Raw genomic sequence first — 21797 nt, 5'->3', positions numbered from 1 at the left:
TAAAGCATAATCATATAAGCATTCACAACATATATCCCCATCATACATCTCATCACTAAGTATGCAACATAGATCACATGCACATCATGTCATATAGAGCATATAAAAAGCATCATCACATATAGAATATAACAACATCTATCACATAGATCATGTAAAGAGGAAAGTAAATGAGCATCACATCACAAGTCATATAGGTCGCAAAAAGTTGCTACATCTCATATAATCTCAAAAATAAATGTCAAGTGTACAATGATATCATGTCAATATGTGAGATACATAAAAAAGATTGATAAACATCATCAAAAAAGGGGCTCAAGTATAAAAAAATAATCAAGTCAAGCATGGCTCCCCCTAGACGCTGAAGGTCTTGCTCCACCTGTACCACCACCAGATGGTCCTAAAAAAATCAAGTCAAGCATGGCTCCCCCCAGATGTTGAAGGTCTCACTGCACTTGTACACCCACCAAATGGTCCTACACTACGGTCTTTGCTTGGTGGATCCCGCTATAGTGGTCCTGTCACACCCCTGCTCTCTGTTCGGGTGTGACTTCGTCCAGATCTCATCGATGCCATGACTGCATAGCTAGGTGCTCTCTGATCCCTAGGAACCAAATCCTCGTTTAATCATCATTAATACTCAGCTTACTTGGCCGAGTACTGCATCTCTCTGAGGGTGTCTCTAAGAGGGGATCTTGCCACTGCTTTCTCCAATCTCTTGGCTAAGGCCTTTGCTCGTCCCTGCTACTTAATGGCAACTTCTCTCTCAGTTTGTAGTTGGGTAATTTGTCTCTGTAACTGCGTAACCTATCCCTACAACTGAGTTATCTATCCCTGTAGCCATTGCAACATGGTCTGTAGCACAACTATCTATGCACCCTATTGATGAGGAGACATGCTAATCTGCACCTACCTTGAACCTACTTGTGTATCTCTACCTACTTGCATCAGAACCTATGGGGGGCACCTACAACCTGTGCATCGGATCTCCTCTCAGAAGGAACCCGTGGATCAAACCTACATTGTGACACTATCTGTCCAGCTGACACTGCCTATGTTGGGGCAACCTGAGAAGGAGCTACATCTGTCCTCCTCCTCCTCCTCTCCATCTCCCCCAAGCTCTCCTCCATCCCCTCCACCTTCCTCTCCATCCCATCATCGCCTCGCCCCTACACTCATGGCCTATCCTTGTCATCATCTCATGCAGGTATCGGCTCAGCTAAGTTGGATAATATCTGTAGCGTCGTAAATTGTACGCACTTGCTAGGGTGGTACAATTTCACACCTAGTTTAGCACCCGCCTTGGCGCATTTTGCATTTTGCATTGCATTTCCCCTTTAGCACTTAATTAATCAAATTAATTAGGTCTAAGGTTCTATTTCATCATCTCCCACATCATAAAGTTGGGCCCTTTCATTAAAGTGTGCCTTTTTTCATTTTATTCCTCCTATACATCATTTAATCAAAAACCCTAATTAGGTCCTATTTTGAACTTGGGGACTTGATTTCGGGGGTCAAAACATCTTGAAATCACCTGTAACATTGGGATTCTCTCTAAAATCATCATATCCGACGGCCCTGAAAATTTGGTGAAAAGTTGTCGGGACCATGGCGCCTGGAGAGGACCATGGCGCCCGGAGTGCACATGGTCCCAAACATTTTTCCCAAAATTTTAGGAGCGCGATCCAATCATAAAATAAAGCTTAACCCTAAGAAATTGGTGGGATATTCAATCTCTAGGTCGGCCAAAAGTCGAAATTAAGACCTAGGGTTTCATATATAAGAGCTCTCTTTCTTCATTTGAAGGGATGGGAACTTTGGCTTTCAGAGACCTCATATGCAGTGAAAGAGAAGATCTTTGAAGACTTCAACAAACATTCAACATCCATCCATCAAGAATTCATCAATTTCATTCATTTAGGGCTTGGGAGACATTGAAGAACAATAGGAGATTACCGACTGAAGATTGGCTTGTACTCCTCCCTTGAGGGTTGGGTATGATTTCATGTTGTTTTCATGTCTTTGCATAAGCCTCAATATATCCTTTATTCATGCTTTAGATCACTTTGCATCTTGATTTAGAGCATTTACATTATCATTTACAAGCAATTAGGGTTTACTTTCTAGGTTGCTCTAGTTTGCTTTCTTGCATTTAAGGACCTTGCACACACACTAGGTCTGCACACACAATACAACTTGGCTATTCGTGGAGGTGGAAATCACCGAAGTGGGGGTTTGACTAAGGCAAAACCCTATATAGCCACCCATACCCTTTTCAGATACAAGTGCAGGTTTCGGGACTCGGACGACTGCGCAGGTTGCAGATCCGGAAGAAGCAGACAGAGACCGAACTTCACACCAAATCTCAGAGCAAAAGACCAGGACAGGGGTGTGGGGCACCTTGGTCCTACCAGGACAGGGGCGCTAGGTGCCCTGGTCCCTGGGACAGGGGTGCTGGGCACCCTGGTCCTCCTGACAGACAACATTTTCAGCATTTTTGACAGCTTTTTCCAAAGTGCAAAACAGCAGTTTCCGGAGCAGTTTCAGGGGCAGAATTAGGACAGTGGCGCCCGCGCCCCCGTCCTGAACATTTTAACTCAGATTTTGACTCCGGGTATGCATTTACATTATTGTCTTGTCCTTGTGTTTATAGCTTTCCATTGTTTAAGTTCAATTCTGCAATCTTGTCATTAGTTCATACTTGCATTTTGGGGTTAGGAATTGAACTTGCATCATTCTATCTTTCAATTACAACAAAGGAATAGAAATCCTAATAGGTAGCCCATGGCTCTCTCTTCCACAAAAAGAAGTAGCCAATTGTGTGATACCTCTAGGCTCTTTCGTATTCCACAAATGTGTGATTGAAAGTGAGATTAGGGCATGTTTGCTGAGTGTCACTTTTTCCCCCACACATTTTGGTGAACCCGATGTGAAACTATCATTGCTTCCTATTGCATTGCATTTGTTTGATCTAGATCTAGATTTAGTGTGTTTTCATTTCATTTTCATTAAAAAAATAAAATAAAAAAAGTGTGTTTCTTTGCATTTTGTGTTTAAACTTTATGCAATTTCAAAATGTTAGATTTTTATTTGCAAGATGTTCATATTTGTGATGATTATGAGTTAGATGAAGCTTTAGATGAATTTTTGAAACCTAAATATACCAAACCTTCATTTTACCAAAAACTCATAAACATTGTTACTATGCCATTTCGTTGTGATGAGAAAGATAAGTCAAATGATTCCTCTCAAGGGTACATTCCTATCAGCTCTTCCACTAAATCCAGTAACATGGTTGTTTTCAATGATCCCCTCTATGAAGAGATATCTCCTTTTGAATCAAAAGATAAACCTTTTAATAGATATGATCATACTTTTTTGAATGATGCCCTTGATGCCTTTGTGTCTCCTAAAAAACACTCCCTTCATGAGGATCCTTTTGTGCAAGAAGATGACATTATCCCTACATTTCCTAGTGATGGCCTTTCCTTTTCCAACAAAATTCCCACTAGAGATGATGAATTAATGATAAATGCTTACCCTTCTCCTAAAGTTGGTCTTACCCATAAGCATCCCTTAGAGAAAGAAGATGAAATAATAAGCAATTTCCTTAATTCTCTCTCCCCTAAAGATCATATTGAACATATTTTGAGGAAAGAGGATGAGTTTAACACATCTATTGATGCTCTCCCTCCTAAGGATGCGGAATTAATAAACAATGTTATCTCCTCTCCCGAAATTGACAATACTTCAAACATTCCTTTCAACAACCTCACTATTTGGGATGAACCATTAGAAGAAGGTATAGATTATTCTCTACCCCTAGCCAGAGGGGATGAAATCAAGATTGGAAACTCCCTTGATATTTTCTCCCCTTCCTTGAATCTCAATCATTCTCCCTCTAAAAATAAAGCATCTCCCTCTCCTCAACTTGGTTCTACTCATAAGGAAACCCTAGTTCAAAGCAAGATGGTTAACATTTCTTTCAAAGATCTCCCTCTCAAAAGTGAGACTTTAGAGAGTAGTGTTGATCCTTCTCCTAGAGAGTTTATTCCCCATGTAGATCCTGTGATGATAAAGGATGATATGACCTTTCCTAGTATTACTCTTCCTACTAGAACATTAATGCCTATCCCTTGTCTCTCTCCTAAAATTGATTTGATCCGTGATAAGATTTTAGTGCAAGAGAAGACTATCAATAATTCTTTCAACACTTTTGTTCATTCCTCTAAACCATCCTCAATCAATTTGATACATGTGAATGAGACACCTAACAAACCTCTCTTCACTGTCCAAGGTGCTTGTCCTTCTCAAAATTCTCAACCTTTAAATAAGCCTATCTTAGTGGTTCAAGGTGGTTATGCTAATGATTCTTTTTGCACTCCTAACAAACCTATTATTACTGTGCAAGGAGGTTATTCTACTAAGAGCCCTTATGAGTATGCTAAGCAACTGACTAGAGAGAGTTATCATGCGGTTGCTCATACCTATAACACAAGAAACAATAGGCAACCTAATCCTCCTCCAATTATCCCAACTTCACTTCCTCCTTCCCAACCTATTCTTCCTCAAGCTCCTCGTATTTCACAAATGCTTAGTAAGGACTATGATCTCATAGAACAACTTAAAACTACCCCTGCTAAGATATCCCTTTGGGATTTGATCCAAACTTCTTCTGCTCATCATGGAATGTTACAAGATGCCTTGAAAGATTTGAATGTTCCTCCACCTAATACATCTAGTAATATAGTGTCTTTGGTTAACTCTGTGATGAATCCTAAAGCTCAAATTGTGTTTACCCAAGATGAGTTGCCTACTAGTGAAATTCAACATCAATATGATCCCTTGATGATTGTGGTTATCAAAAATGACACTGCTATAAGATGAACACTGGTAGATAATGGCTCTGGCCTTAATGTGTGTAGCATTAATCTATTGCATAAGATGAATGTGGATACATCCCTTATTGAGCCTAACTCTCGTCCCATTCGAGGCTTTGATAATGTGGCTAAGTCTTCATTAGGTATCATCACCTTACCCATCACAGTGGGACCTGTTACTTTGCTTACTCCTATCCATGTTATGTCAGGAAATCTAACATACAACTTGTTATTAGGGAGACCTTGGATTCACAGTATGCAAGCTGTCCCCTCTACATTGCATAGACAAGTTAAATTTATTTATAACAATAAGACATATACCTTGATAGGTGATACTAATCTTTAGGCTTGTTTGCAAACATCTAAGCCTTCCTCTTCTAGTGATGACTCTTTGAAAAAGATACCTATGGATGAATCCTCACTTTTTGATGATCAAAATTCTTTGGATGAGTCTAAAGCTCTTGAGGAAGATCCTTCTCGACTCGAGTCTATACATGAAAAGGCTTTTGATCCTAAGAAGGTTCTCGCAGAAGACGATTGGGGATCTCTTGATTTTAATCCCACCTTTGTAGGTGAATATAGGGTTCCTCCTAGAGATCTTAAAGGTAAAAAGAAGGAAGACACTAAAAATCAATCAGTCTTACTTGAACCTATGAGCAATAATTTTGTGGCCACTTCTCAAACTTCTTCTCCTCTCACCTCTAATTATGAAGAGTTTGATTCTTTGTCTTATGAAAAACCACCTTCTCTTTCTAAAATGGCTGATCGTTATGGTCGTGGTTTTCGCATTTTTGCTAAGCATGGGTATCATGGAAATGGTTGTGGTGCTCATGAACAAGGGATAAAAGTTCCTCTAGAGACTAATTTTCACAATTATGCCTTTGGACTCGGCTATAATCCCTGCAAATGTACCAAAGCATCTAAAAGACCATCTCTCAATGTGAATGCTATATTTAGTAGTGATGATGATCTCACTTCAACTAAATCATCGTCGACTTCTATCAACTCTCATTCCCCTCATAAGGAAATCTTGGCAATGAACAAATCTCTTTATGAATCCCCTCAAATTTCTAAATCCACTTATGAATCTTTATCTCCTATTCATCATAAAGTCCTTTCCTCTAGGGATAAGGCTCTAATAAATTACACTCATCCCTCTTCTAAGATTTCATGTGACTTTTCTTCTTCAATTTTTATCATTTTATACATGTTTTTGATCTCACTTATAGTTGGGCATTTAACATGTCATATTCAAATACCTCATTTAGTCTATCATGTCTTTAAATAACATTAATGGCTCTTATGTTGCTCATCATTATGTGACATTGGTAGCTCATTTACTGGGGGCTCATTGTCATTCATGATGGTACAATTTCAAGTGCAATCATATTTTTTGAAGCAACATAATAGCCTAATTTTCTTGTTCCTATGGGGACAAGAGTGATTTCATATATCTCTTCTTTTGCTTATGTCCAAATCTCTCCCTAGAAGATTGTGTAAGTCCTTCTCATTGTCCTTATCCTTGGGAGGCAATGACCTTTCCTTATTTTTATCTAAGGATCCACTTTTTCCTATTTTGTGGATGGTGTGGACTTTATTACTTGTACGCATTTGTTGTTGTTTGTTCAAGGATTCTCTCTTACAAGAGGTGTAAGTCCTTGACTACAACCTCTTTTGCACTTGGTAAAATACATCCATAACGAATTCACTCTCCTAATTGGGTTAAAAAGAGCGTCATCCTTCATTAAGAATCACTTTCACCTTGCAAAAGAAGGAAGTATTGCATTCTTATTCTCTTCTTTATCCTATTCTAGAAGATGTTATATTTGTCTAAGACAATTCCTCTCAGGGATAGGTGTCTTTTGTACAAAGATCTCTTCTCCTCTAAGGATCTCCTTTACACATACTACAAGATATCCCTTTTCAATGATCTTATCCTTGCTTAAAGAGTGCAAAACTCTCTTGCTTGGATCTATGACATTGTTGCATTTTTAGGGTATCTTCTTTTGTGATGAGGGTAGGTATCCTTGTTCTACTTTGCTTATGACATAAACATTACACTTTTTGAGTAATGGGTCATTCTCGGAATCAGAGCAGAGACTCTTAGAGCGAGATGTTTCCATTTTTCTTTTATGCAAGGTGATTATTCTCGGAACCAGAGCACAGACTCTTAAAGTGAGATGTCACGCTTTTATACTATACATATACAAGTTGTAGCATACTTGGGCATAGACTCCTATGAGGTGCTTCTAACCTCCCTTACACACACATGCATGAGGTTGAGTGGAACTAGCGGCATAAGGCTAGACTTTTTCACTCTCTTCCCTTACATGGATCACCTAGACAGACTCTAGGGGCTAGTTTTCCATGTCCTTTTTCCCATGGATCACCTAGACAAGATCTAGGGGCGAGAAGTCCATGTTTTCTCTCTCACTATTCTTCTCATGGATCACCAATGTGTGTATTCATGCCTTTTTCCTTTCTTTTCTTCTCTTTGTATTTTGTTTCCATTTACATCCTTCATCTTGTGTTAGAGAACTCTCAAATCCTCACACTCTTTGTTGTGTTGGAATTGAGATTTAGTCCTCTTTCTTACCAAATGATTCTCCATTAGTTTTTGATCTCATATCAAATCTTCTTGTGAGCATTTGTCATCAATATTCTTTAACAATTCGAAGTGGTAAACATGATACCTTGTTTCAACTCACTAAAATTAGCAAGCCGAAACAGGGGGGGGCATATAGCTACCCTCAAATTTTCATCACCTTCCTTAGTAAGCATTAGGTGATTTTGTGATCTAACGTGTGTTTTGTAGGGTGCGGTTCCTAACTGTGTATTGCAGATAACGCTGGGGGCTTCGTCCGACAGACTTATGGATATATCCTTTTTCAAATAATGTTTACTTTTCTGTACTTTAGCTTGCATATGCACGTAGTGTTCATATGACTGCTAAAGTGGGGGATAAATGTAGTGTCGTAAATTGTATGCACTTGCTAGGGTGGTACAATTTCACACCTAGTTTAGCACCCACCTTGGCGCATTTTGCATTTTGCATTGCATTTCCCCTTTAGCACTTAATTAATAAAATTAATTAGGTCTAAGGTTCTATTTCATCATCTCCCACATCATAAAGTTGGGCCCTTTCATTAAAGTGTGCCTTTTTCATTTTATTCCTCCTATACATCATTTAATCAAAAACCCTAATTAGGTCCTATTTTGAACTTGGGGACTTGATTTCGGGGGTCAAAACATCTCGAAATCACCTGTAACTTTGGGATTCTCTCTAAAATCATCATATCCAATGGCCCTGAAAATTTGGTGAAAAGTTGTCGGGACCATGGCGCCTGGAGAGGACCATGGCACCCGGAGCGCACATGGTCCCGAACATTTTTCCCAAAATTTTAGGAGCGTGATCCAATCATAAAATAAAGCTTAACCCCGAGAAATTGGTGGGATATTCAATCTCTAGGTCGGCCAAAAGTCAAAATTAAGACCTAGGGTTTCATATTTAAGAGCTCTCTTTCTTCATTTGAAGGGATGGGAACTTTGGCTTTCAGAGACCTCATATGCAGCGAAAGAGCAGATCTTTGAAGACTTCAACAACATTCAACATCCATCCATCAAGCATTCATCAATTTCATTCATTTAGGGCTTGGGAGACATTGAAGAACAATAGGAGATTACCGACTGAAGATTGGCTTGTACTCCTCCCTTGAGGGTTGGGTATGATTTCATGTTGTTTTCATGTCTTTGCATAAGCCTCAATATATCCTTTATTCATGCTTTAGATCACTTTGCATCTTGATTTAGAGCATTTACATTATCATTTACAAGCAATTAGGGTTTACTTTCTAGGTTGCTCTAGTTTGCTTTCTTGCATTTAAGGACCTTGCACACACACTAGGTCTGCACACACAATACAACTTGGCTATTCGTGGAGGTGGAAATCACCGAAGCGGGGGTTTGACTAAGGCAAAACCCTATATAGCCACCCATACCCTTTTCAGATATAAGTGCAGGTTTCGGGACTCAGACGACACCGCAGGTTGCATATCCAGAAGAAGCAGACGGAGACCGAACTTCACACCAAATCTTAGAGAAAAAGACCAGGACAGGGGCATGGGGTGCCCTGGTCCTACCAGGACAGGGGCGCCAGGTGCCCTGGTCCCTGGGACAGGGGCGCTGGGCGCCCTGGTCCTCCTGACAGACAACATTTTCAACATTTTTGACATCTTTTTCCAGAGTGCAAAACAGCAGTTTCCAGAGCAGTTTCAGGGGCAGAATTAGAACAGTGGCACCCGCGCCCCCGTCCTGAACATTTTCACTTAGATTTTGACTCCGGGTATGCATTTACATTCTTGTCTTGTCCTTGTGTTTATAACTTTCCATTGTTTAAGTTCAATTCTGCAATCTTGTCATTAGTTCATACTTGCATTTTGGGGTTAGGAATTGAACTTGCATCATTCTATCTTTCAATTACAACAAAGGAATAGAAATCCTAATAGGTAGCTCGTGGCTCTCTCTTCCACAAAAAGAAGGAGCCAATTGTGTGATACCTCTAGTCTCTTTCGTATTCCACAAATGTGTGATTGAAAGTGAGATTAGGGCATGTTTGCTTAGTGTCACTTTTTCCCCCACACAATATCAACACTGCATGAGCAATAAAATATAGTAAGAACTCGGTAGTCATCCTTGCATCCACCACCCCAGTTGCATAGTCCCAAGTCTTTGCACCCAATCCTGAGTACTCTTTAAGGGCTACGTCATAGGAGATCATTGACCCCCAATCAAGCACATCCTACTTTCATCGGGCATACAAAGCTACCCCATGTGGATCACCTTGCACTCAGTTGTACTGTTGATACACCCTCGGAACAATAAACTGCTCTATGATGAACAGGGTCCACCCAATCAGATACCTGGAAGTAAAAACATATGGGATCTCTGCTTGATGCTTAGGATATGGCTCACAATCTAGGTATGGCTTCCATATAGCTATATCTAAATCATCCAAAACTTGATGCCAATACTCTAGTTTGCCCAGCTTACACAAGACAACAATGCTTGTGTATACAAAAAAATACGGCCTGTCGATGGGCTGCTCTCTGTCTACTAGAGGCTGAGTGATCTCTATATGCTCCCAGGCCCACACTTGTAACGATGTCACCCTTGCTGATAAACTCGTGGCTCTGATATACCACCTAATGGAGATCCTAATACAAATGTGCTAACATGCAAGAACCCCATGCAAATCATCGTCTCCAATACTACTCCCCAGCCAACTGAGAATCCCTTTGACCTGCAGTCGGGACATAGGAATCCTCCAATGAATCTTGTAAGAACTGATGGAAGTGGCTCATATAAATCCACCATCTCTTGCCATAGGATCTCATAGCTGTTGATATGACCATCATAGAATACCCATCGCAGAGCCTTTGTTCCTCTCTCCTCTGTGTGCTCATAGGGAGCTATCTCACCAACCACATGGATCCTTAGAATCCAGTAAACATCCTCTGGTGTCATCATCATCTCACCAGTCACTAGATGGAAGGTGTTGGTGTCACTATGCCACCGCTTAGCCAAAGCTGTCAATAAACCCTGGTTAATCGTATACCTGGGCATGTCAAGAAAGGAGGATAATCCACATGTCTCAATGATATCCAAGTCAACTTGTACTAGGCGAGGAATCAATCTCTAGGTCTTTAGGAATCTCTCTCAAGATTGTAGCACAACAACATCCTCCTGCAATCACAACATATCATCATATTAGATTAATCTATCCAATCAGTCACATCTATCTATCTATCATATCAAATTTGTCAAATCAATCAAATCTATCTATCTATCATATTGAATCAAATCAGTCAAATCAATCAAATCTGTCTATCTATCATATCAAATAAAATAAGTGAGATCACTCACATCTATCTATCACATCGAATAAAATCAGTCAGATAAATCACATCTATCTATCATATTGAATCAAATCAGTCAGATCACTCACATCTATCTATCATATCAAATCAAATTAGTTAGATAAATCACATCTGCATATCATATCAAATCAAATCAGTCAGATAAATCACATCTGTGTATCATATCGAATCAAGCCAGTTAGATCAATCCAATGTGTCTATCATATCAAAGCAATTTATCCATCCAATCAATCAAATCAATCAAATCAAATCAAACAATCAAATAAGCTCGTGTGAGATTCAATCAATCTCATTGAGAACCTATCAGTGATTCTCTTTCATGACGTGGTCACTTTGTTGGCAATTGACACTCATCCGGTGGATACTGAAGCTTGATTATTGGTTTAGGGTTGTCATTGATGGCAACTCTTCATGGAGAGTCGATTCAATAGCTATAATTCTCCTTAACCAAAAGTGGATCTGATCGATAGCCAGTTAACTAATATTTCAATTTGATAAGAGCACATTTTGGTCTAGAAGCTTTCCGGTGATTGCGGTGTCATGAAACATGCACTAGATGATTGGGCTGACATAGTAACATAATTTTACAATCATTTGGGTGATCCGCATTTGTTTTTGGTGATCCAGTCAAGCTGACTTAATTCTATATGTTACATCTTAAGGCCGACTTGTTAATTGACTATTTTGTGTTTTCAGATATATAAGACCGATGTAGGAGATCTTTTTGCATATTAAGGTGATGTGATATGAGCGAATTGAGATTGAGAAATGCTATTGGCGCAGTTTCATTTGTGCATTCTTGATCTAGTAGCTGACTGAGACAAAGAATAGAGAAATGTAGCAGAGCAGATACAATCAAATAATTTGCACTTAACTAGAACTCATCTAAGCATAGTTTGATGCCATTTTAGAGTTTGTTTATTGTAATTCATCCCTATAATTGTTTTGTAAGGCAGTGAGCCTTCCAGGGTTGTAGCCCTTATTGTATTTGAGTAGTGAGCTCTAGGCAGTGTGCCTGAATGCATGTGCATTCCCCATTTTGTAATATTGTTTTGCTACTAGTCATAGTGGAATAATATTGTGGGTTCGAATCCCACCTTGATTTGTCCCATTTGGGTTTCCACGTAAAAATATTGGTGTTATGATTTTGTGGTTGACTGCCTTGAGTTTCTTCATTTTAGTTTCATGTTTATGCTTTCAGTGGTTTAAGAATAAAGCATAAAATTTGTGTACTAGTAGATCACTGATTCACCCCTCCGTCTCAGTGATCCTTGATTCCAACACACTTATCAATTATCCTATCAATCAATCAGCTTGATGCATGCTCTCTCAATTGAAAAATCAACAAATAGACAATAAATCAATGTATTTTGCTACTTTTTTGGTGAAAGTGCTAAAAAAGACTACATATGCGCTAGGATGCCCTCATTGCTATTTTAAAAGATCAATGCACTAAATAATCAGCTCTATGTGCTAAACACATATATGCGCTAACAAATACAATGAATGTGCTATCATATAGATCAAATGTGCTAACAGACCATACCAATGCGCTAGCCAGCTAAGTCTATGCGCTAAAGTATGCAATGAGCTACAAAGACCTATTTTATGCACTAATATCCTAATCCTATGCACTATTTTAGTGCCTTATACCTAAATGCGCTAACACAGACATCCTATGCGCTAAAATTTATTTTGCATTCACTAAATCATCAAAATCTGCATTTCAAACATGAAAACGTGTAATTTTTTTTGAAAAATTCACAAAAGGGCACGATTTTTGAGCACTTACTGGATGTCCATATGCGACAGGTCTCTAGAATCATCTGTCTCACTTAAATCGGTGGGTGGAGTATGAAATCAACATTTTATCCAAAGCTCTCTTCTCCAATCACAAGAGGACAAATGATTTCAAATGAGCCTTCTTTTTCACTTTTTACCTTTTAAAAGGTGTAAAAGGAGGGTATTTAAGTGGGGTGTCTCTTTCTATTCTTTTTGACATAATCAATTTCATCGGTAATGTAAATCATTTTTTTGGGAAATGAATTAGGTATCCATCAAAAAACCAAAATAATAATAAAAATAATTTTATTTGAGAATCGTAAAAAATTTCAAAAATCATCGAAAAATTCTAAAAATTCAAAACTTCCCTGATTCATCTCTCGAGGGGACATACTTGCATCATCATCTATCAAATCAGCATTTGGGGCAAATAAAAAATTGTATCAACTTCATCAAGCGAATTATTCTTTGAATTACCATGTTGCCACACATCACTTCAAAGAGGGGCAAAATGTAGACCTAAATCTGACCACCAAATTAAATAAATATTTAATGTTTATTTAATTCATTAACAATTTTTCAATTAATTAAATTATTATTTAATTAATTCACCCCAATCCCTTTCTTCTATTAAGTTAAATAAATTATTCAATTTATTTGATTTAATCCATCTAGCCAAATTCAAACTATTAATTAAATAAATAAACTCTATTTGTTTAAATTAAATCCCCTCCGAACATTTGAACTATTCACATTTAATTAAATCCTTCTATCTTATTTAAATAAATTAATATTTATTTAAAAATTCTAAAATTGCTCACACTTGCATTCTCCTACCAATCCACTTACCCACTAACCCATCTTCTAGAGTATTCTAATCCATTCTAATTACCCTAATTTCCTCCTAAACATTTGCACATTCTTTAATAAGGGGCCACTTCTCAAAAACATGCAAATAAAGCATTAAAGGCTTTATTTCTTCAACAAGTTAATCACCAAAGTCTTCCAAAACATGTAAGGCTCTTACATAACCATTGAAGGATAAAGTCTAACTAACCCACCTTTCGACCCTTGGTGAGAGACTATCTCTCTAACTCAACCATCCATTTAACCCACAAGTCTCTTCAAACATTCATTACTTTGACCATGGTTATCCTTTAACCCTTGCACAAGAGTTTATCCTTTGGATAAAATCTTTATCCAATAACTTAACCCTAACCAAACCCCCTAGGGTAACCATCATGTCTTCTTTGACATTTATTGCCTCTTCTTTCTCCTCTCAAGCATTCTCATGTTGACAATTGTCACCATTTCATTGGTGAAAATTGTAAACATGGATTGAGGATCACCAAATTCTCAAGCAATCCTAAGCTTCCATAGGCCAGTCTAATCTTGACCATCCATTTGATCATTTCTTCTATAAATAGAGCTCAAGGCTTTTATTATCAAGGTGCTACACAAGATCATTATCAAGAGACTACTTACTTTGTGCTACATTGTGCTCCCATTATCAAGGATTTCATTATCAAGTTAGATAAGAGTTATTTAAGAATTTTAGAGGCATTTTAGATCATTATTGTGTAGGGGAAAAAGCGAGACTAGGTTAACATGCCCTAATCCTACCTTTTGACACACATTATGGAATACGAAAGAGCCTAGAGATATCGCACAATTGGCTACTTCTTTTTGTGAAAGAGAGAGCCACGGGATATCTATTAGGATTTCTATTCCCTTGTTGAAATTGAAAGATAAAATGATGCAAGTTCAATCCCTAACCCCGAAGTGCAAGTATGAACTAATAACAAGATTACAGAATTGAACTTAGACAATGGAAAGCTGTAAATACAAGGACAAAACAAGAATGCAAATGCATACTCGGAGTTAAAATCTGACTGAAAATGTTCGGGACGGGGGCGCGGGCGTCACTGTCCTGATTCTGCCCCTGAAACTGCTCCGGAAACTGCTGTTTTTGCACTTTGGAAAAAGCTGTCAAAAATGCTGAAAATGCTGTCGGACCAGGGCGCCCAGCGCCCCTGTCCCAGGGACCAGGGCACCCAGCGCCCCTGTCCTGGCAGGACCAGGGTGCCCCACACCCCTGTCCTGGTCTTTTGCATTGAAATTTGGTGTAAAGGTCTGTCTCAGTCTGCTTCTCCCGGATCTGCAACCTGCGACGTCGTCCAAGTCCCGAAACCTGCAATAATATCTGAAAAGGGGAAGGGGTGGCTATATAGGGTTTTGCCTTAGTCAAACCCCCGCTTCGGTGATTTCCACCTCCACGAATAGCCAAGTTGTTTTGTAAAATGTATTGTGTGTGCAGACCTAGTGTGTGTGCAAGGTCCTAAAATGCAAGAAAGCAAACTAGAGCAACCTAGAAAGTAAACCCTAATTGCTTATAAATGATAATGTGAATGCTCTAAATCAAGATGCAAAGTGATCTAAAGCATGAATAAAGGATATTGAAGCTTATGCAAAGACATGAAAACAACATGAAACCATACCCAACCCTCAAGGGAGGAGTACAAGCCAATCTTCAGTTGGTAATCTCCTATTGTTCTTCAATGTCTTCCAAGCCCTAAGTGGATGAATGAATTTGATAGATGCTTGATAGAATGATGTTGAATGTTGTTGAAGTCTTCAAAGATTTGCTCTTTCGCTGCATATGAGGTCCTCAAAGCCAAAATTTGGATCCTTTCAAATGAGGAAAGAGAGCTTTTATGTATGAAACCCTAGGTCGTAAATTCGTATTTTGGCCGACCTAGAGATTGAATATCCCGCCAATTTCTTGGGGTTAAGCTTTATTTTATGATTGGATCGTGCTCCTAAAATTTCAGGAAAAATGTCCGAGACCATGTTGCACTCCGGGTGCCATGGTCCCGACAACTTTTCACCAAATTTTCAGGGCCGTCAGATATGATGATTTTAGAGAGAATCCTGAAGTTACAGGTGATTTTGAGATGTTTTGACCCCCGAAATCAAGCCCCCAAGTTCAAAATAGGACCTAATTAGGGTTTTTGATTAAATGATGTATAGGAGGAATAAAATGAAAAGGGCACACTTTAATGAAAGGGCCCAACTTTATGATATGGGAGATGATAAAATAGAACCTTAGACCTAATTAATTTGATTAATTAAGTGCTAAAGGGGAAATGCAATGCAAAATGCAAAATGCGCCAAGGCAGGTGCTAAACTAGGTGTGAAATTGTACCACCCTAGCAAGTGCGTACAATTTACGATGCTACATTTAGCCCCCACTTTAGCGGTCATATGAACACTACGTGCATATGCAAGCTAAAGTACAGAAAAGTAAACATTATTTGAAAAAGGATATATCCATAAGTCTGTCGAACGAAGCCCCCAGCGGTATCTGCAGTACACAGTTAGGAACCGCACCCTACAAAACACACGTTAGATCACAAAATCACCTAATGCTTACTAAGGAAGGTGATGAAAATTCGAGGGTAGCTATATGCCCCCCCCTGTTTCGGCTTGCTAATTTTAGTGAGTTGAAACAGGGTATCATGTCTACCACTTCGAATGGTTAAAGAATATTGATGACAAATGCTCACAAAAAGATTTGATATGAGATCAAAAACTAATGGAGAATCATTTGGTAAGAAAGAGGACTAAATCTCAATTCCAACACGACAAAGAGTGTGAGGATTTGAGAGTTCTCTAACACAAGATGAGGGATGTACATGGAAACAAAATGCAAAGAGAAGAAAAAGAAAGGAAAAAAGGCATGAATACACACATTGGTGATCCATGAGTTAGACAAATATAACATCTTCTAGAATAAGACAAAGAAGAGAATAGGAATGCAATACTTCCTTCTTTTGCGAGGTGAAAGTGATTCTTAATGAAGGATGACGCTCTTTTTAACCCAATTAGGAGAGTGAATTCATTATGGATGTATTTTACCAAGTGCAAAAGAGGTTGTAGTCAAGGACTTACACCTCTTGTAAGAGAGAATCCTTGAACAAACAACAAATGCATATAAGGAATAACATCAAGTAATAAAGTTCACACCATCCACAAAATAGGAAAAAGTGGATCCTTAGATAAAAATAAGGAAAGATCATTGCCTCCCAAGGATAAGGACAATGAGAAGGACTTACACAATCTTCTAGGGAGAGATTTGGACATAAGCAAAAGAAGGGATGTATGAAATCACTCTTGTCCCCATAGGAACAAGAAAATTAGGCTATTATGTTGCTTCAAAAAATATGATTGCACTTGAGATTGTACCATCACGAATGACAATGAGCCCCCAGTACATGAGCTACCAATGTCACATAATGATGAGCAACATAATAGCCATTAATGTTATTTAAAGACATGATAGATTGAATGAGGTATTTGAATATGACATGCTAAATGCTCAACTATAAGTGAGATCAAAAACATGTATAAAATGATAAAAATTGAAGAAGAAAAGTCACATGAAATCTTAGAAGAGGGATGAGTGTAATTTATTAGAGCCTTATCCCTAGAGGAAAGGACTTTATGATGAATAGGAGATAAAGATTCATAAGTGGATTTAGAAATTTGAGGGGAGTCATAAAGAGATTTGTTCATCGCCAAGATTTCCTTATGAGGGGAATGAGAGTTGATAGAAGTAGAAGATGATTTAGTTGAAGTGAGATCATCATCACTACTAAATATAGCATTCACATTGAGAGATGGTCTTTTAGATGCTTTAGTGCGTTTGCAGGGATTATAGCCAAGTCCAAAGGCATAATTATGAAAATTAGTCTCTAGAGGAACTTTTATCCCTTGTTCATGAGCGCCACAACCATTTCCATGATACCCATGCTTAGCAAAAATGCGAAAACCACGACCATAACGATCAGCCATTTCAGGAAGAGAAGGTGGTTTTTCATAAGACAAAGAATCAAACTCTTCATAATTAGAGGTGTGCGGAGATGAAGTTTGAGAAGCGGCCACAAAATTATTACTCATAGGTTTAGGTAAGATTGATTGATCTCTAGTTTCTTCCTTCTCTTTAACTTTAAGCTCTCTAGGAGGAACCCTATACTCACCTACAAAGGTGGGATTAAAATCAAGAGATCCCCAATCGTCCTCTGCGAGAACCTTCTCAGGATCAAAAGCCTTTTCATGTGTAGACTCAAGTCGAGAAGGATATTCTTTAGGAGCTTTAGACTCATCCAAAGAATTTTGATTATCAGAGGGTGATGGTTCATCCATAGGTATCTTGTTTAACGAGTCATCACTAGAAGAGGAAGGCTTAGAAGAACTCCCTTTGGAAGTAGATGTTTGCAAACAAGCCTGATGTTTAGTATCACCTATCAAGGTATATGTCTTATTGTTATAAATAAATTTAACTTGTCTATGCAATGTAGAGGGGACAGCTTGCATACTGTGAATCCAAGGTCTCCCTAATAACAAGTTGTATGATAGATTTCCCGACATAACATGGATAGGAGTAGGTAAAGTAACAGGTCCCACTGTGACGGGCAAGGTGATAATACCTAATGAAGACTTAGCCACATTATCAAAGCCTCGAATGGGACGAGAGTCAGGCTCAATAAGGGATGTATCCACATTCATCTTATGCAATAGATTAATGCTACACACATTAAGGCCAGAGCCATTATCTACCAGTGTTCGTCTTATAGCAGTGTCATTTATGATAACCACAATCATCAAGGGATCATATTGTTGTTGAATTTCACTAGTAGGCAACTCATCTTGGGTAAACACAATTTGAGCTTTAGGATTCATCACAGAGTTAACCAAAGACACTATATTGCTAGATGTATTAGGTGGAGGAACATTCAAATCTTTCAAGGCCTCTTGTAACATTCCATGATGAACGGAAGAAGTTTGGATCAAATCCCAAAGGGATATCTTAGCAGGGGTAGCTTTAAGTTGTTCTATGAGATCATAGTCCTTACTAAGCATTTGTGAAATACGAGGTGCTTGAGGAAGAATAGGTTGGGAAGGAGGAAGCGAAGTGGGGATAAATGGAGGAGGATTAGGTTGCGTATTGTTTCTTGTGTTATAGGTATGGGCAACCGCATGATAACTCTCTCTAGTCAGTTGCTTAGCATACTCATAAGGGCTCTTAGTAGAGTAACCTCCTTGCACAGTAATAATAGGTTTCTTAGGCGTGCAAAAATAATCATTAGCATAGCCACCTTGAACCACTAAGATAGGCTTATTTAAAGGTTGAGAATTTTGAGAAGGACAAGCACCTTGGACAGTGAAGAGAGGTTTGTTAGGTGTCTCATTCACATGTATCAAATTAATTGAGGATGGTTTAAAGGAATGAACAAAAGTGTTGGAAGAATTATTGATAGTCTTCTCTTGCACTAAAATCTTATCACGGATCAAATCAATTTTAGGAGAGAGACAAGGGATAGGCATTGATGTTCTAGTAGGAAGAGTAATACTAGGAAAGGTCATATCATCCTTTATCATCACAAGATCTACATGGGGAATAAAATCTCTAGGAAAAGGATCAACACTACTCTCTAAAGTCTCGCTTTTGAGAGGGAGATCTTTGAAAGAAATGTTAACCATCTTGCTTTGAACTAGGGTTTCCTTATGAGTAGAACCAAGTTGAGGAGAGGGAGATGCTTTATTTTTAGAGGGAGAATAATTGAGATTCAAGGAAGGGGAAAAACTATCAAGGGAGTTTCCAATCTTTATTTCATCCCCTTTGGCTAGGGGTAGAGAATAATCTATACCTTCTTCTATTGGTTCATCCCAAATAGTGAGATTGTTGAAAGGAATGTTTGAAGTATTGTCAAGTTCGAGAGAGGGGATAACATTGTTTATTAATTCCTCATCCTTAGAAGGGAGAGCATTAATAGATGTGTTAAACTCATCCTCTTTCCTCAAAATATGTTCAATATGATCTTTAGGGGGGAGAGAATTAAGGAAATTGCTTATTATTTCATCTTCTTTCTCTAAGGGATGCTTATGGGTAAGACCAACTTTAGGAGAAGGGTAAGCATTTATCATTAATTCATCATCTCTAGTGGGAATTTTGTTGGAAAAGGAAATGCCATCACTAGGGATTGTAGAGATAATGTCATCTTCTTGCACAAAAGGATCCTCATGAAGGGAGTGTTTTTTAAGAGCCACACAGTCATCAAGGTCATCATCCAATAATGCATGATCATATCTATTAAAAGGTTTATCTTTTGATTCAAAAGGAGATATTTCTTCATAGAGGGGATTGTTGAAAACAACCATGTTACTAAATTTAGTGGAAGAGCTGATAGGAATGTACCCTTGAGAGGAACCATTTGACTTATCTTTCTCATCACATCTAAATGGCATGGTAACAAGGTTTATGAGTTTTTGGTAAAATGAAGGTTTGGTATATTTAGGTTTCAAAAATTCATCTAAAGCTTCATCTAACTCATAATCATCACAAATATGATCATCTTGCAAATAAAAATCTAACATTTTGAAATTGCATAAAATTTAAACACACAATGCAAAGAAACACACTTTTTTTTTTCTTCTTTTTAATGAAAATAAAATGAAAACACACTAAATCTAGATCTAGATCTAACAAATGCAATGCAAGAGGAAGCAATGATAGATTCACGTCGGGTTCACCAAAATGTGTAGGGGAAAAAGCGAGACTAGGTTAACATGCCCTAATCCTACCTTTTGACACACATTACGGAATACGAAAGAGCCTAGAGATATCGCACAATTGGCTACTTCTTTTTGTGAAAGAGAGAGCCACGGGATATCTATTAGGATTTCTATTCCCTTGTTGAAATTGAAAGATAAAATGATGCAAGTTCAATCCCTAACCCCGAAGTGCAAGTATGAACTAATAACAAGATTACAGAATTGAACTTAGACAATGGAAAGCTGTAAATACAAGGACAAAACAAGAATGCAAATGCGTACCCAGAGTTAAAATCTGACTCAAAATGTTCGGGACGGGGGCGCGGGCGCCACTGTCCTGATTCTGCCCCTGAAACTGCTCCGGAAACTGCTGTTTTTGCACTTTGGAAAAAGCTGTCAAAAATGCTGAAAATGCTGTCGGACCAGGGCGCCCAGGGCCCCTGTCCCAGGGACCAGGGCACCCAGAAGGGACCAGGGCGCCCAGCACCCCTGTCCTGGCAGGACCAGGGCGCCCCACGCCCCTGTCCTGGTCTTTTGTACTGAAATTTGGTGGAAAGGTCTGTCTCAGTCTGCTTCTCCCGGATCTGCAACCTGCGACGTCGTCTGAGTCCCGAAACCTGCAATAATATCTGAAAAGGGGAAGGGGCGGCTATATAGGGTTTTGCCTTAGTCAAACCCCCGCTTCGGTGATTTCCACCTCCACGAATAGCCAAGTTGTTTTGTAAAATGTATTGTGTGTGCAGACCTAGTGTGTGTGCAAGGTCCTAAAATGCAAGAAAGCAAACTAGAGCAACCTAGAAAGTAAACCCTAATTGCTTATAAATGATAATGTGAATGCTCTAAATCAAGATGCAAAGTGATCTAAAGCATGAATAAAGGATATTGAAGCTTATGCAAAGACATGAAAACAAAATGAAATCATACCCAACCCTCAAGGGAGGAGTACAAGCCAATCTTCAGTCGGTAATCTCCTATTGTTCTTCAATGTCTTCCAAGCCCTAAGTGGATGAATGAATTTGATAGATGCTTGATAGAATGATGTTGAATGTTGTTGAAGTCTTCAAAGATCTTCTCTTTTGCTGCATATGAGGTCCTCAAAGCCAAAATTCGGATCCTTTCAAATGAGGAAAGAGAGCTTTTATGTATGAAACCCTAGGTCGTAAATTCGTATTTTGGCCGACCTAGAGATTGAATATCCCGCCAATTTCTTGGGTTTAAGCTTTATTTTATGATTGGATCGTGCTCCTAAAATTTCAAGAAAAATGTCCGGGACCATGTTGCACTCCGGGCGCCATGGTCCCGACAACTTTTCACCAAATTTTCAGGGCCGTCAGATATGATGATTTTAGAGAGAATCCCGAAGTTACAGGTGATTTTGAGATGTTTTGACCCCCGAAATCAAGCCCCCAAGTTCAAAATAGGACCTAATTAGGGTTTTTGATTAAATGATGTATAGGAGGAATAAAATGAAAAGGGCACACTTTAATGAAAGGGCCCAACTTTATGATATGGGAGATGATAAAATAGAACCTTAGACCTAATTAATTTGATTAATTAAGTGCTAAAGGGGAAATGCAATGCAAAA

The sequence above is a fragment of the Cryptomeria japonica genome, chromosome 8, assembly GCF_030272615.1.
Source record: "Cryptomeria japonica chromosome 8, Sugi_1.0, whole genome shotgun sequence".
NCBI lineage: Eukaryota > Viridiplantae > Streptophyta > Pinopsida > Cupressales > Cupressaceae > Cryptomeria > Cryptomeria japonica.
Note: the sequence above shows the minus strand (reverse complement) of the source record.